Source organism: Rutidosis leptorrhynchoides, chromosome 3 (genome assembly GCF_046630445.1).
Source record: "Rutidosis leptorrhynchoides isolate AG116_Rl617_1_P2 chromosome 3, CSIRO_AGI_Rlap_v1, whole genome shotgun sequence".
NCBI lineage: Eukaryota > Viridiplantae > Streptophyta > Magnoliopsida > Asterales > Asteraceae > Rutidosis > Rutidosis leptorrhynchoides.
Window position 1 is genome coordinate 22,619,886 of NC_092335.1, and position 15,695 is coordinate 22,635,580.

The window sequence follows — 15,695 nt, forward strand, 5'->3', positions numbered from 1 at the left end:
ACCTTACAAGATTGGAAGTGAGCTAGCAAACTTGAAAGTATTCTTGATTTTATGAAACTAGAACTTTTGGAATTTATGAAGAACACTTAGAACTTGAAGATAGAACTTGAGAGAGTTCAATTAGATGAAGAAAATTGAAGAATGAAAGTGTTTGTAGGTGTTTTTGGTCGTTGGTGTATGGATTAGATATAAAGGATATGTAATTTTGTTTTCATGTAAATAAGTCATGAATGATTACTCATATTTTTGTAATCTTATGAGATATTTCATGCTAGTTGCCAAATGATGGTTCCCACATGTGTTAGGTGACTCACATGGGCTGCTAAGAGCTGATCATTGGAGTGTATATACCAATAGTACATACATCTAAAAGTTGTGTATTGTACGAGTACGAATACGGGTGCATACGAGTAGAATTGTTGATGAAACTGAACGAGAATGTAATTGTAAGCATTTTTGTTAAGTAGAAGTATTTTGATAAGTGTATTGAAGTCTTTCAAAAGTGTATAAATACATATTAAAACACTACATGTATATACATTTTAACTGAGTCGTTAAGTCATCGTTAGTCGTTACATGTAAGTGTTGTTTTGAAACCTTTAGGTTAACGATCTTGTTAAATGTTGTTAACCCAATGTTTATAATATCAAAAGAGATTTTAAATTATTATATTATCATGATATTATGATGTACGAATATCTCTTAATATGATATATATACATTAAATGTCGTTACAACGATAAACGTTACATATATGTCTCGTTTCAAAATCATTAAGTTAGTAGTCTTGTTTTTACATATGTAGTTCATTGTTAATATAATTAATGATATGTTTACTTATCATAATATCATGTTAACTATATATATAACCATATATATGTCATCATATAGTTTTTTTACAAGTTTTAACGTTCGTGAATCACCGGTCAACTTGGGTGGTCAATTGTCTATATGAAACCTATTTCAATTAATCGAGTCTTAACAAGTTTGATTGCTTAACATGTTGGAAACATTTAATCATGTAAACATCAATCTCAATTAATATATATAAACATGGAAAAGTTCGGGTCACTACAGTACCTACCCGTTAAATAAATTTCGTCCCGAAATTTTAAGCTGTTGAAGGTGTTGACGAATCTTCTGGAAATAGATGCGGGTATTTCTTCTTCATCTGTTCTTCACGCTCCCAGGTGAACTCGGGTCCTCTACGAGCATTCCATCGAACCTTAACAATTGGTATCTTGTTTTGCTTAAGTCTTTTAACCTCACGATCCATTATTTCGACGGGTTCTTCGATGAATTGGAGTTTTTCGTTGATTTGGATTTCATCTAACGGAATAGTGAGATCTTCTTTAGCAAAACATTTCTTCAAATTCGAGACGTGGAAAGTGTTATGTACAGCCGCGAGTTGTTGAGGTAACTCAAGTCGGTAAGCTACTGGTCCGACACGATCAATAATCTTGAATGGTCCAATATACCTTGGATTTAATTTCCCTCGTTTACCAAATCGAACAACGCCTTTCCAAGGTGAAACTTTAAGCATGACCATCTCTCCAATTTCAAATTCTATATCTTTTCTTTTAATGTCAGCGTAGCTCTTTTGTCGACTTTGGGCGGTTTTCAACCGTTGTTGAATTTGGATGATCTTCTCGGTAGTTTCTTGTATAATCTCCAGACCCGTAATTTGTCTATCCCCCACCTCACTCCAACAAATCGGAGACCTGCACTTTCTACCATAAAGTGCTTCAAACGGCGCCATCTCAATGCTTGAATGGTAGCTGTTGTTGTAGGAAAATTCTGCTAACGGTAGATGTCGATCCCAACTGTTTCCGAAATCAATAACACATGCTCGTAGCATGTCTTCAAGCGTTTGTATCGTCCTTTCGCTCTGCCCATCAGTTTGTGGATGATAGGCAGTACTCATGTCTAAACGAGTTCCTAATGCTTGCTGTAATGTCTGCCAGAATCTTGAAATAAATCTGCCATCCCTATCAGAGATAATAGAGATTGGTATTCCATGTCTGGAGACGACTTCCTTCAAATACAGTCGTGCTAACTTCTCCATCTTGTCATCTTCTCTTATTGGTAGGAAGTGTGCTGATTTGGTGAGACGATCAACTATTACCCAAATAGTATCAAAACCACTTGCAGTCCTTGGCAATTTAGTGATGAAATCCATGGTAATGTTTTCCCATTTCCATTCCGGGATTTCGGGTTGTTGAAGTAGACCTGATGGTTTCTGATGCTCAGCTTTGACCTTAGAACACGTCAAACATTCTCCTACGTATTTAGCAACATCGGCTTTCATACCCGGCCACCAAAAATGTTTCTTGAGATCCTTGTACATCTTCCCCGTTCCAGGATGTATTGAGTATCTGGTTTTATGAGCTTCTCTAAGTACCATTTCTCTCATATCTCCAAATTTTGGTACCCAAATCCTTTCAGCCCTATACCGGGTTCCGTCTTCCCGAATATTAAGATGCTTCTCCGATCCTTTGGGTATTTCATCCTTTAAATTTCCCTCTTTTAAAACTCCTTGTTGCGCCTCCTTTATTTGAGTAGTAATGTTATTATGAATCACTATATTCATAGATTTTACTCGAATGGGTTCTCTATCCTTCCTGCTCAAGGCATCGGCTACCACATTTGCCTTCCCCGGGTGGTAACGAATCTCAAAATCGTAATCATTCAATAATTCAATCCACCTACGCTGCCTCATATTCAGTTGTTTCTGATTAAATATGTGTTGAAGACTTTTGTGGTCGGTATATATAATACTTTTGACCCCATATAAGTAGTGCCTCCAAGTCTTTAATGCAAAAACAACCGGCCTTATTCCAAATCATGCGTCGTATAATTTTGTTCGTGAATCTTCAATTGTCTAGACGCATAAGCAATCACCTTCGTTCGTTGCATTAATACACAACCGAGACCTTGCTTTGATGCGTCACAATAAATCACAAAATCATCATTCCCTTCAGGCAATGACAATATAGGTGCCGTAGTTAGCTTTTTCTTCAATAACTGAAACGCTTTCTCTTGTTCATCATTCCATTCAAATTTCTTCCCTTTATGCGTTAATGCAGTCAAGGGTTTTGCTATTCTGGAAAAGTCTTGGATGAACCTTCTGTAGTAACCAGCTAGTCCTAAAAACTGACGTATGTGTTTCGGAGTTTTCGGGGTTTCCCACTTTTCAACAGTTTCTATCTTTGCCGGATCCACCTTAATACCTTCTTTGTTCACTATGTGACCGAGGAATTGAACTTCTTCCAACCAAAATGCACACTTTGAAAACTTAGCGTACAATTCTTCCTTCCTCAATACTTCTAACACCTTTCTCAAATGTTCACCGTGTTCTTGGTCATTCTTTGAGTAAATAAGTATGTCATCAATGAAAACAATGACAAACTTGTCAAGGTATGGTCCACACACTCGGTTCATAAGGTCCATGAACACAGCTGGTGCATTAGTTAAACCAAATGGCATGACCATAAACTCGTAATGACCGTAACGTGTTCTGAAAGCAGTCTTTGGAATATCATCTTCTTTCACCCGCATTTGATGATACCCGGAACGTAAGTCAATCTTTGAATAAACAGACGAGCCTTGTAGTTGATCAAATAAGTCGTCGATTCTCGGTAGTGGGTAGCGGTTCTTGATGGTAAGTTTGTTCAACTCTCGGTAGTCGATACACAACCTGAATGTACCATCTTTCTTCTTGACAAACAAAACAGGAGCTCCCCACGGTGATGTGCTTGGTCGAATGAAACCACGCTCTAAAAGTTCTTGTAATTGGCTTTGCAGTTCTTTCATCTCGCTGGGTGCGAGTCTGTAAGGAGCACGAGCTATTGGTGCAGCTCCTGGTACAAGATCTATTTGAAATTCAACGGATCGATGTGGGGGTAATCCCGGTAATTCTTTCGGAAATACATCGGGAAATTCTTTTGCAATGGGAATATCATTGATGCTCTTTTCTTCAGTTTGTACTTTCTCGACGTGTGCTAGAACAGCATAGCAACCTTTTCTTATTAGTTTTTGTGCCTTCAAATTACTAATAAGATGTAGCTTCGTGTTGCCCTTTTCTCCGTACACCATTAAGGGTTTTCCTTTTTCTCGTATAATGCGAATTGCATTTTTGTAACAAACGATCTCCGCTTTCACTTCTTTCAACCAGTCCATACCGATTATCACATCAAAACTCCCTAACTCTACTGGTATCAAATCAATCTTAAATGTTTCGCTAACCAGTTTAATTTCTCGATTCCGACATATATTATCTGCTGAAATTAATTTACCATTTGCTAATTCGAGTAAAAATTTACTATCCAAAGGCGTCAATGGACAACTTAATTTAGCACAAAAATCTCTACTCATATAGCTTCTATCCGCACCCAAATCAAATAAAACGTAAGCAGATTTATTGTCAATAAGAAACGTACCCGTAACAAGCTCCGGGTCTTCCTGTGCCTCTACCGCATTAATATTGAAAACTCTTCCACGGCCTTGTCCATTCGTGTTCTCCTGGTTCGGGAAATTTCTAATAATGTGGCCTGGTTTTCCACATTTATAACAAACTACATTGGCATAACTTGCTCCGACACTACTTGCTCCGCCATTACTCATTCCGACACCATTTGTTCCTTTCGTTCTATTAACCCCTGGTCCGTAGACCTCACACTTCACCGCGCTATGACCATTTCTTTTACACTTGTTGCAAAATTTGGTGCAGAACCCCGAGTGATTCTTTTCACACCTTTGGCATAGTTGCTTCTGATTGTTGTTGTTGTTGCGGTTATTATTGTTGTTGGGATGATTGTTGTAGTTGCTGTTGTTGTTGTTGTTGTTGTTGTTGTTGTTGTTGGGCCGTTTGTTGTAGTTGCGATTGATGTTGCGATTGTTGGGATAATTGTTGCGATTATTGTTGTAATTGCTGTTGTTGTTGTATTGGTGATTCTTATCACCGTTTTCCTCCCACTTTCTTTTGACTTGCTTCACATTGGCCTCTTCAGCAGTCTGTTCTTTAATTCTTTCTTCAATCTGGTTCACTAGTTTGTGAGCCATTCTACATGCCTGTTGTATGGAGGCGGGCTCGTGTGAACTTATATCTTCTTGGATTCTTTCCGGTAATCCTTTCACAAACGCGTCGATCTTCTCTTCCTCATCTTCGAATGCTCCCGGACACAATAGGCACAATTCTGTGAATCGTCTTTCGTACGTGGTAATATCAAATCCTTGGGTTCGTAACCCTCTAAGTTCTGTCTTGAGCTTATTGACCTCGGTTCTGGGACGGTACTTCTCGTTCATCAAGTGCTTGAATGCTGACCACGGTAGTGCGTACGCATCATCTTGTCCCACTTGCTCTAGATAGGTATTCCACCATGTTAACGCAGAACCTGTGAAGGTATGCGTAGCGTACTTCACTTTGTCCTCTTCAGTACACTTACTTATGGCAAACACCGATTCAACCTTCTCGGTCCACCGTTTCAATCCGATCGGTCCTTCGGTTCCATCAAATTCCAAAGGTTTGCAGGCAGTGAATTCTTTGTAGGTGCATCCTACACGATTTCCTGTACTGCTAGATCCAAGGTTATTGTTGGTATGTAGCTCAGCCTGTACTGCGGCTATGTTTGAAGCTAGAAAAGTACGGAATTCCTCTTCATTCATATTCACGGTGTGTCGAGTAGTCGGTGCCATTTCCTTCAAAATAGTCAAATGGAACAAGTTAATCATACAGAATATTAAGAGTAGTCAATAGTATCTCGTAGCATAATATGAACTCATTTATAAAAGCTTTTTCTTCATATTAGCGTTTTATAAGTTTAAATTCGGGTAGTACCTACCCGTTAAGTTCATACTTAGTAGCTAATATACAATTCAACTACTACAATTCTATATGAAAAACTGATTATAATAATATTTCGCGTTCAAACTTTTACACAATATTTTACAAACTTACAATACCGCTTATTTTACATATAGCATGAAATATAGCACACAATAAATTTGATACAAGATGGTTGTGAAGATAATTCTAGCTAGTACACAAGTCGTTCAGCAAAGGCAATAAAGACACGTAATTCATACGTCCAGAAACAAGTCATGCATTCTGGTTTTACTAGGACTACTTCCCATCCTTGGTCTTGTGCAACATAACCGTTATGGCCGTTGATAAGACAGCGTGTTGTAACGTCATCAAAGGGACGAGGGTTACGTAATGTCCAACAGTCCCGTAATAATCTAAAAACCTCATTTCTTACCCCAATTACCGACTCCGTCACTTGTGGAAACGTTTTGTTTAATAGTTGTAGCCCGATGTTCTTGTTCTCACTTTGGTGAGAAGCGAACATTACTAATCCGTAAGCATAACATGCTTCTTTATGTTGCATGTTAGCCGCTTTTTCTAAATCACGAAGTCCAATATTCGGATATATTGAGTCAAAATAATTTCTTAACCCGTTGCGTAAAATAGCATTTGGGTTCCCCGCAATATATGCGTCAAAGTAAACACATCGTAACTTATGGGTTTCCCAATGTGATATCCCCCATCTTTCAAACGAAAGTCTCTTATAAACCAAGACATTCTTGGAACGTTCTTCGAATGTCTTACAAACTGATCTCGCCTTAAATAGTTGTGCCGAAGAATTCTGGCCGACTCTAGACAAGATTTCATCAATCATGTCTCCGGGTAGGTCTCTTAAAATATTGGGTTGTCTATCCATTTTGTGTTTTTAAACTGTAAAATAGACAAGAGTTAGATTCATAAAAAAAATACTTATTAATACAAGAAATTTTTACATATATCATAAAGCATAAGAACACTATATTCCATATATTACACCACACGAATACAACTATCTTATTCCGACTCGCTCGTTTCTTCTTCTTCGGTTTTGGTTCGTTTTGCCAAGTTTCTAGGGATATATGATGTTCCCCTAATACGAGCCGTCGTTGTCCACATTGGTTTAGAAAAACCTGGTGGTTTAGAGGTTCCCGGGTCATTGTTACAACTTAAGGACTTCGGGGGTTGACGATACATATAAAGTTCATCGGGGTTGGAATTAGATTTCTCTATTTTTATGCCCTTTCCCTTATTATTTTCTTTTGCCTTTTTAAATTCAGTTGGGGTAATTTCTATAACATCATCGGAATTCTCGTCGGAATCCGATTCATCGGAGAATTGGTAATCCTCCCAATATTTTGCTTCCTTGGCGGAAACACCATTGACCATAATTAACTTTGGTCGGTTGGTTGAGGATTTTCTTTTACTTAACCGTTTTATTATTTCCCCAACCGGTTCTATTTCTTCATCCGGTTCCGATTCTTCTTCCGGTTCCGATTCTTCTTCCGGTTCCGACTCTTCTTCCGGTTCCTCTTCGGGAACTTGTGAATCAGTCCACAAATCATTCCAATTTACATTTGACTCTTCATTATTATTAGGTGAGTCAATGGGACTTGTTCTAGAGGTAGACATCTATCACATAATATCAAACACGTTAAGAGATTAATATATCACATAATATTCATATGTTAAAAATATATAGTTTCCAACAAAAATGTTAAGCAATCATTTTTAAAGAAAACACGGTCGAAGTCCAGACACTAATGCATCCTAACAAACTCGATAAGACACACTAATGCAAATTTTCTGGTTCTCTAAGACCAACGCTCGGATACCAACTGAAATGTCCCGTTCTTATTGATTAAAAAACGTTCCATATTAATTGATTTCGTTGCGAGGTTTTGACCTCTATATGAGACGTTTTTCAAAGACTGCATTCATTTTTAAACAAACCATAACCTTTATTTCATCAATAAAGGTTTAAAAAGCTTTACGTAGATTATCAAATAATGATAATCTAAAATATCCTGTTTACACACGACCATTACATAATGGTTTACAATACAAATATGTTACAACAAAATAAGTTTCTTGAATGCAGTTTTTACACAATATCATACAAGCATGGACTCCAAATCTTGTCCTTATTTAAGTATGCGACAGCGGAAGCTCTTAATAATCACCTGAGAATAAACATGCTTAAAACGTCAACAAAAATGTTGGTGAGTTATAGGTTTAACCTATATATATCAAATCGTAACAATAGACCACAAGATTTCATATTTCAATACACATCCCATACATAGAGATAAAAATCATTCATATGGTGAACACCTGGTAACCGACAATAACAAGATGCATATATAAGAATATCCCCATCATTCCGGGACACCCTTCGGATATGATATAAATTTCGAAGTACTAAAGCATCCGGTACTTTGGATGGGGTTTGTTAGGCCCAATAGATCTATCTTTAGGATTCGCGTCAATTAGGGTGTCTGTTCCCTAATTCTTAGATTACCAGACTTAATAAAAAGGGGCATATTCGATTTCGATACTTCAACCATAGAATGTAGTTTCACGTACTTGTGTCTATTTTGTAAATCATTTATAAAACCTGCATGTATTCTCATCCCAAAAATATTAGATTTTAAAAGTGGGACTATAACTCACTTTCACAGATTTTTATTTCATCGGGAAGTAAGACTTGGCCACTGGTTGATTCACGAACCTATAACAATATATACATATATATCAAAGTATGTTCAAAATATATTTACAACACTTTTAATATATTTTGATGTTTTAAGTTTATTAAGTCAGCTGTCCTCGTTAGTAACCTACAACTAGTTGTCCACAGTTAGATGTACAGAAATAAATCGATAAATATTATCTTGAATCAATCCACGACCCAGTGTATACGTATCTCAGTATTGATCACAACTCAAACTATATATATTTTGGAATCAACCTCAACCCTGTATAGCTAACTCCAACATTCACATATAGAGTGTCTATGGTTGTTCCGAAATATATATAGATGTGTCGACATGATAGGTCGAAACATTGTATACGTGTCTATGGTATCTCAAGATTACATAATATATAATACAAGTTGATTAAGTTATGGTTGGAATAGATTTGTTACCAATTTTCACGTAGCTAAAATGAGAAAAATTATCCAATCTTGTTTTACCCATAACTTCTTCATTTTAAATCCGTTTTGAGTGAATCAAATTGCTATGGTTTCATATTGAACTCTATTTTATGAATCTAAACAAAAAAAGTATAGGTTTCTAGTCGGAAAAATAAGTTACAAGTCGTTTTTGTAAAGGTAGTCATTTCAGTCGAAAGAACGACGTCTAGATGACCATTTTAGAAAACATACTTCCACTTTGAGTTTAACCATAATTTTTGGATATAGTTTCATGTTCATAATAAAAATCATTTTCTCAGAATAACAACTTTTAAATCAAAGTTTATCATAGTTTTTAATTAACTAACCCAAAACAGCCCGCGGTGTTACTACGACGGCGTAAATCCGGTTTTACGGTATTTTTCGTGTTTTCAGGTTTTAAATCATTAAGTTAGCATATCATATAGATATAGAACATGTGTTTAGTTGATTTTAAAAGTCATGTTAGAAGGATTAACTTTTGTTTGCGAACAAGTTTAGAATTAACTAAACTATGTTCTAGTGATTACAAGTTTAAACCTTCGAATAAGATAGCTTTATATGTATGAATCGAATGATGTTATGAACATCATTACTACCTTAAGTTCCTTGGATGAACCTACTGGAAAAGAGAAAAATGGATCTAGCTTCAATGGATCCTTGGATGGCTCAAAGTTCTTGAAGCAAAATCATGACACGAAAACAAGTTCAAGTAAGATCATCACTTGAAATAAGATTGTTATAGTTATAGAAATTGAACCAAAGTTTGAATATGATTATTACCTTGTATTAGAATGATAACCTACTGTAAGAAACAAAGATTTCTTGAGGTTGGATGATCACCTTACAAGATTGGAAGTGAGCTAGCAAACTTGAAAGTATTCTTGATTTTATGAAACTAGAACTTTTGGAATTTATGAAGAACACTTAGAACTTGAAGATAGAACTTGAGAGAGTTCAATTAGATGAAGAAAATTGAAGAATGAAAGTGTTTGTAGGTGTTTTTGGTCGTTGGTGTATGGATTAGATATAAAGGATATGTAATTTTGTTTTCATGTAAATAAGTCATGAATGATTACTCATATTTTTGTAATCTTATGAGATATTTCATGCTAGTTGCCAAATGATGGTTCCCACATGTGTTAGGTGACTCACATGGGCTGCTAAGAGCTGATCATTGGAGTGTATATACCAATAGTACATACATCTAAAAGTTGTGTATTGTACGAGTACGAATACGGGTGCATACGAGTAGAATTGTTGATGAAACTGAACGAGAATGTAATTGTAAGCATTTTTGTTAAGTAGAAGTATTTTGATAAGTGTATTGAAGTCTTTCAAAAGTGTATAAATACATATTAAAACACTACATGTATATACATTTTAACTGAGTCGTTAAGTCATCGTTAGTCGTTACATGTAAGTGTTGTTTTGAAACCTTTAGGTTAACGATCTTGTTAAATGTTGTTAACCCAATGTTTATAATATCAAAAGAGATTTTAAATTATTATATTATCATGATATTATGATGTACGAATATCTCTTAATATGATATATATACATTAAATGTCGTTACAACGATAAACGTTACATATATGTCTCGTTTCAAAATCATTAAGTTAGTAGTCTTGTTTTTACATATGTAGTTCATTGTTAATATAATTAATGATATGTTTACTTATCATAATATCATGTTAACTATATATATAACCATATATATGTCATCATATAGTTTTTTTACAAGTTTTAACGTTCGTGAATCACCGGTCAACTTGGGTGGTCAATTGTCTATATGAAACCTATTTCAATTAATCAAGTCTTAACAAGTTTGATTGCTTAACATGTTGGAAACATTTAATCATGTAAACATCAATCTTAATTAATATATATAAACATGGAAAAGTTCGGGTCACTACAGGTGTGTCATCCACAGTTGCCTTGGGTTTAGGTCAACGACACTTTCAATCAAATAACCGATTTACTTTCGGTTTCCAAAGCAAAGTGCACATTTGAATGGCGGTTTACAGTCCCACATGACTATAAAAATGTAGATCCTTTAGGGAAATTGGATCTTTATGAAAACATTTGATCTTTTGAAAATTCATGCTAGATTTTACCCTAGACAAGTTTTCTGATTTGATCCATCATCGATGTTGCAAAATATATTTGTGGATCAATATTTTGGCTAAAAACTTTTAGGTTCGTGTAATCCACTGCTATCCCGGTATCGGAAAGCACACATCCAGTTTACTTGTTCCGTATATTACCTTTCGGTAAACTACCGTCCGGTTGTAAAGGAAAGCGATGAACAAGAAACTGTTAAGGCAATGTCCCGTGACATGCAAATGATTATGGTCTTATTAACGTGTCGGATGCTAGAACTATCCTTGGTAGGAGCAATAGTAAAGATCATCCTATAATTTTTTTTTGTATGGCACAAGGTCCTGTCTTTGACCATGCTATGCAACCACCGTTCTTACGGTTGACACCCGATTTGGTTCAGGTGACCTAATGAATTCCAGGTGAATTCCTAGGATTTTACGTTCAATGGTAATGAACGCATTGAAAATGGGTTTTCAGAAAACAAATCAGTTTGTATTTTGATCAAAATATTTTCTCGTTCAAGCTCGAGTTTAGACATCATCGAATTCCATGAGTTTGAATTCTCAATCTTTAAGGTCAATCTCAAGGATTGAGTAATATCAGTCTTAAAAGCTGATTTTTGATCTTTTAAGGAGATTATCCTTTCTGGGGATCTGATTCATTAGTCTTATCCAGCTAATTTGCACGGTGCCCCCATTGTACGAGATAAATCCTTCTCATGGTTAGGATAAATCTGACCACCTGGCGACCCTGTTTGATGCTGAGGTCCGTGGATTTCCAGCCGATTTTAGTGATGACTTTTCTAGATTTTTCGTCAACCTACAGCTGGTCTGGACGACAACTTCATGACCTAAATCAAGAAGCGCGTGTCTTTTTCGGAAGACTTTACTTCCTTTTAATGATGGAATTGATTCATCGTGTAGATCCATCTCTTCTTTTCTTTCCTCGGATAAAACAGTTGATTATTAATTATTGTTCAAAACAAAAGTATTTTCAATTGTTTGTACAAAAATATGTGATATATTTTGAATAACTTGGTAAAGTTTTCCCACACTTGGCTTTTATTTTCCTTTTTATCGTCCTCTATTCCATTTTAAATGAATTTCAACATTTTGGTTGTTTCTCAATTTATGTCCTTTCCGAGGTAACGATAATTTCGGCTCAATGACCTAGTTTTCATCGTTCATAAATATGTATAAACATGATTTTGAATTCATTTTGTTGAAAATTTTGAAAAATTTACTAGAAGTGGGTAGTCAGTATATAAGACTAGGGCTGTTCCTTGTTATCGGAGAGCACTAGATTCTAATACAACTACTGCGTTACTAGTATTTTTAATGGTAACCAAGTGTTTAAAATAAAAAATTTTTAAATCCGAAAGAATTTAACTCCTTCCCACACTTAAGATCTTGCAATGCCCTCATTTGCAAGAAATCAGTAACAATTTAAATTATTGAGGGTGATTAGCGTAGAAAAATGATTAAATTTTACCAAAACTTCCAAACATATTGGCGTTTGTTTTGAATGATAAATGGTGCACGTCATTTGTTCATTCCGTTTGTTGTTACATCACATATAATTTTGCATCTTGTCATTAAAATTAGTTACTTTTGCTGAACTTAATACCAGTCTTTGAAAACGCGTTGTTTTACCCTGTTTATAAGATAAACTACAAACAAATATATACATACTATTTTTTTTTTTTTATAAAACCTTTAACTTATAAAACAAATATTAATTAATTTTAAAAATTTGTTTCTTTTAAGAATGAGGGCGTTTCGGAACGATGCCCTAGTCCGTCCCTCGACAAAATTTTAAAATTTGTCATTTTCAAGCAATTGTTTTAAAAGCTTAGATTTTTGGATTTTTTAATTTTTTTTTTTTTGGCATACTTTAAATCAATAAGATTAAAAATAATGATAATAAAAGTTCTCGTCCCTCCCTCGGGTAAAGCAATTTCGGTTCAATGACCTAGTCTTCAACTTACGACGAATTTTAAAAATCATATTTTTAACTTAATGAGATAAAGTAAATTTTTGTTTTTAAATTCACACAACTTAAATATAAAATTCAAAATTAATATTAAAAATTCACACCAAACTTAAAAATTTGAAATGCATAAAATTAAAAATTCATATTTTAAAAATTAAAAATTCACACCAAACTTAATTTTAAAAATTCATATTATAAATTCACACCAAACTTATATTAATTTTTCAAATATTTACAATTTTAAAAATATTGTTTTTACAAAGTTTACAATATTAATTTAAGATTTAAATATTAATTTTAAAAACATGGTAAAAATAAAATTAAAAATCTTTTTGGCTTTTTATCCCACTTTAATCAATCAAATATTATCAAAAATATGCGCCCCTCTTTTCGGTAAAGTAATTTCGGTTCCAAGACCTAATTTAACTCATGACGAATTTTTGAAATATTTTGGGTTGATTGATTAAAGATATTTATACCTTAAGAATAAACGTTAAATTTCACAGTGATGTAATAAATTTTTGAATGATATCAATAATTTCGGTCGCCAAACCTAATTTTATTTAATACCAATTTAATACTTTATAGCGAACAAATTAGCGTTTATTATCAAAAGGTTAAAAATAAAAATAAATAAAAAAATAAAAACTGTACAGACATACCTGTGAAATAGATTTCTTAGTTATATGATCTATCCCATTCATAAGATAGTCGGTTTAATTGGTTTTCCATGGCTACATAGGCGTAACCTCGAGCATTCAGTGTCTTTTCTTCTAAACATATGAACGGTCCGTCTCTGCATAAAGTAACAAATTCGGTATTTGAATAGGTTTGATTATTTGAACATTTACCTCCATGTGACCATTTTCCGCATTTGTGACATCGTTCTAGGTGTCGTGCTCTTCTTTTCGCTGCGGATTTTGATTTTCCTTTACCAAATTGTAACTTATTATCTTCGCATCTGGATTCTTTTCTAACTCCGTCCATTCTTTCTCTGATTACTGATACTATTTCACTCGGTAGTATGTCATTATTACGTTTAGTGATCAAAGCGTGTAGCATTAGACCATGGTTTAGTTCACAGGCAGTCTTCATTTTGTAAAAACCTAAAATAAAAATAAAAATTCAGAATGGGGGGAGAAGACTAGTTCTTTAGGGTCTGCTAGGGAAAGACCATTCGGGTTCCATTTTCGAGAACTACACGAAAACAGAAAATCTAACTCTAACAGAAATACATATTATCCTTTAAAGACTTGATTCTCCCCACACTTAGTTAGCTGTGGTGTCGAAATTGTGATTAACTTCGTTGTCGACTTCCATCGGACCATGTATGTAATGTTTAACTCTGTGACCATTAACTTTAAATTCAATCCCATTTGAATTTATTAATTCTATCGTTCCGTATGGGAAAACTCTTTTGACTATGAATGGTCCAGACCATCTTGATTTCAATTTTCCAGGAAATAGCTTGAATCGTGAATTGAAAAGAAGAACTCTGTCTCCTTCTTTAAATTCTTTTGAACTTCTGATTCTTTTATCATGCCATTTCTTCGTTCTTTCTTTATAGATTAACGAATTTTCGTATGCTTCATGTCTTAATTCTTCTAATTCGTTTAGTTGACTTAATCGTAGACGTCCGGCTTCATGTAAATCAAGATTACATGTTTTCAAAGCCCAAAATGCTTTGTGTTCAATTTCTACTGGAAGATGACATGCTTTTCCATAAACAAGTCTAAAAGGTGTGGTTCCAATTGGAGTTTTGTAGGCTGTTCTAAAAGCCCAGAGTGCATCCTCCAATTTAATGGACCATTCCTTCGGATTTGATCCTACGGTTTTCTCTAGAATACGTTTTAAAGCTCGGTTGGTATTTTCAACTTGTCCACTTGTTTGTGGATGATATGCGGTGGAGATTTTATGAGTTACTCCATATCTTTTAAGAACTTTCTCAAGTTGATTATTACAGAAATGAGTACCCCGATCACTTATTAAAGCTTTCGGTGTTCCAAACCTTGCAAAAAGACGTTTTAAAAAGTTGACTACAACTCGTGCATCGTTAGTTGGGAGAGCTTGTGCTTCCGCCCATTTAGATACATAATCAATGGCTACGAGTATATATAGATTATTATGAGATTTTGGAAATGGACCCATAAAGTCAATACCCCAAATGTCAAATACTTCACATACTTGGATGACATTTTGTGGCATTTCATCACGTTGACTTATTTTTCCGGCCCTTTGACATTCATCACAGGATTTGCAAAGAAGGTGTGCGTCTTTGTAAATTGTAGGCCAATAGAATCCAGCTTCATAAACTTTTCTTGCTGTTAGTTGAGGCCCATAATGCCCTCCTGTTGGTCCTGTGTGACAATGGTTTAATATTTTACTAGCTTCATCTCCAAATACACATCGGCGTATTATTCCATCGGGACAACTTTTAAACAAATGTGGATCTTCCTAGAAATAGTGTTTTATATCACTGAAGAATTTCTTTCGTTTTTGGTACGATAATCCTTTTTCAAGGAATCCACAAACTAAGTAGTTTGCATAGTCTGCAAACTATGGGATTTCTTTATAATCTATCTTCAA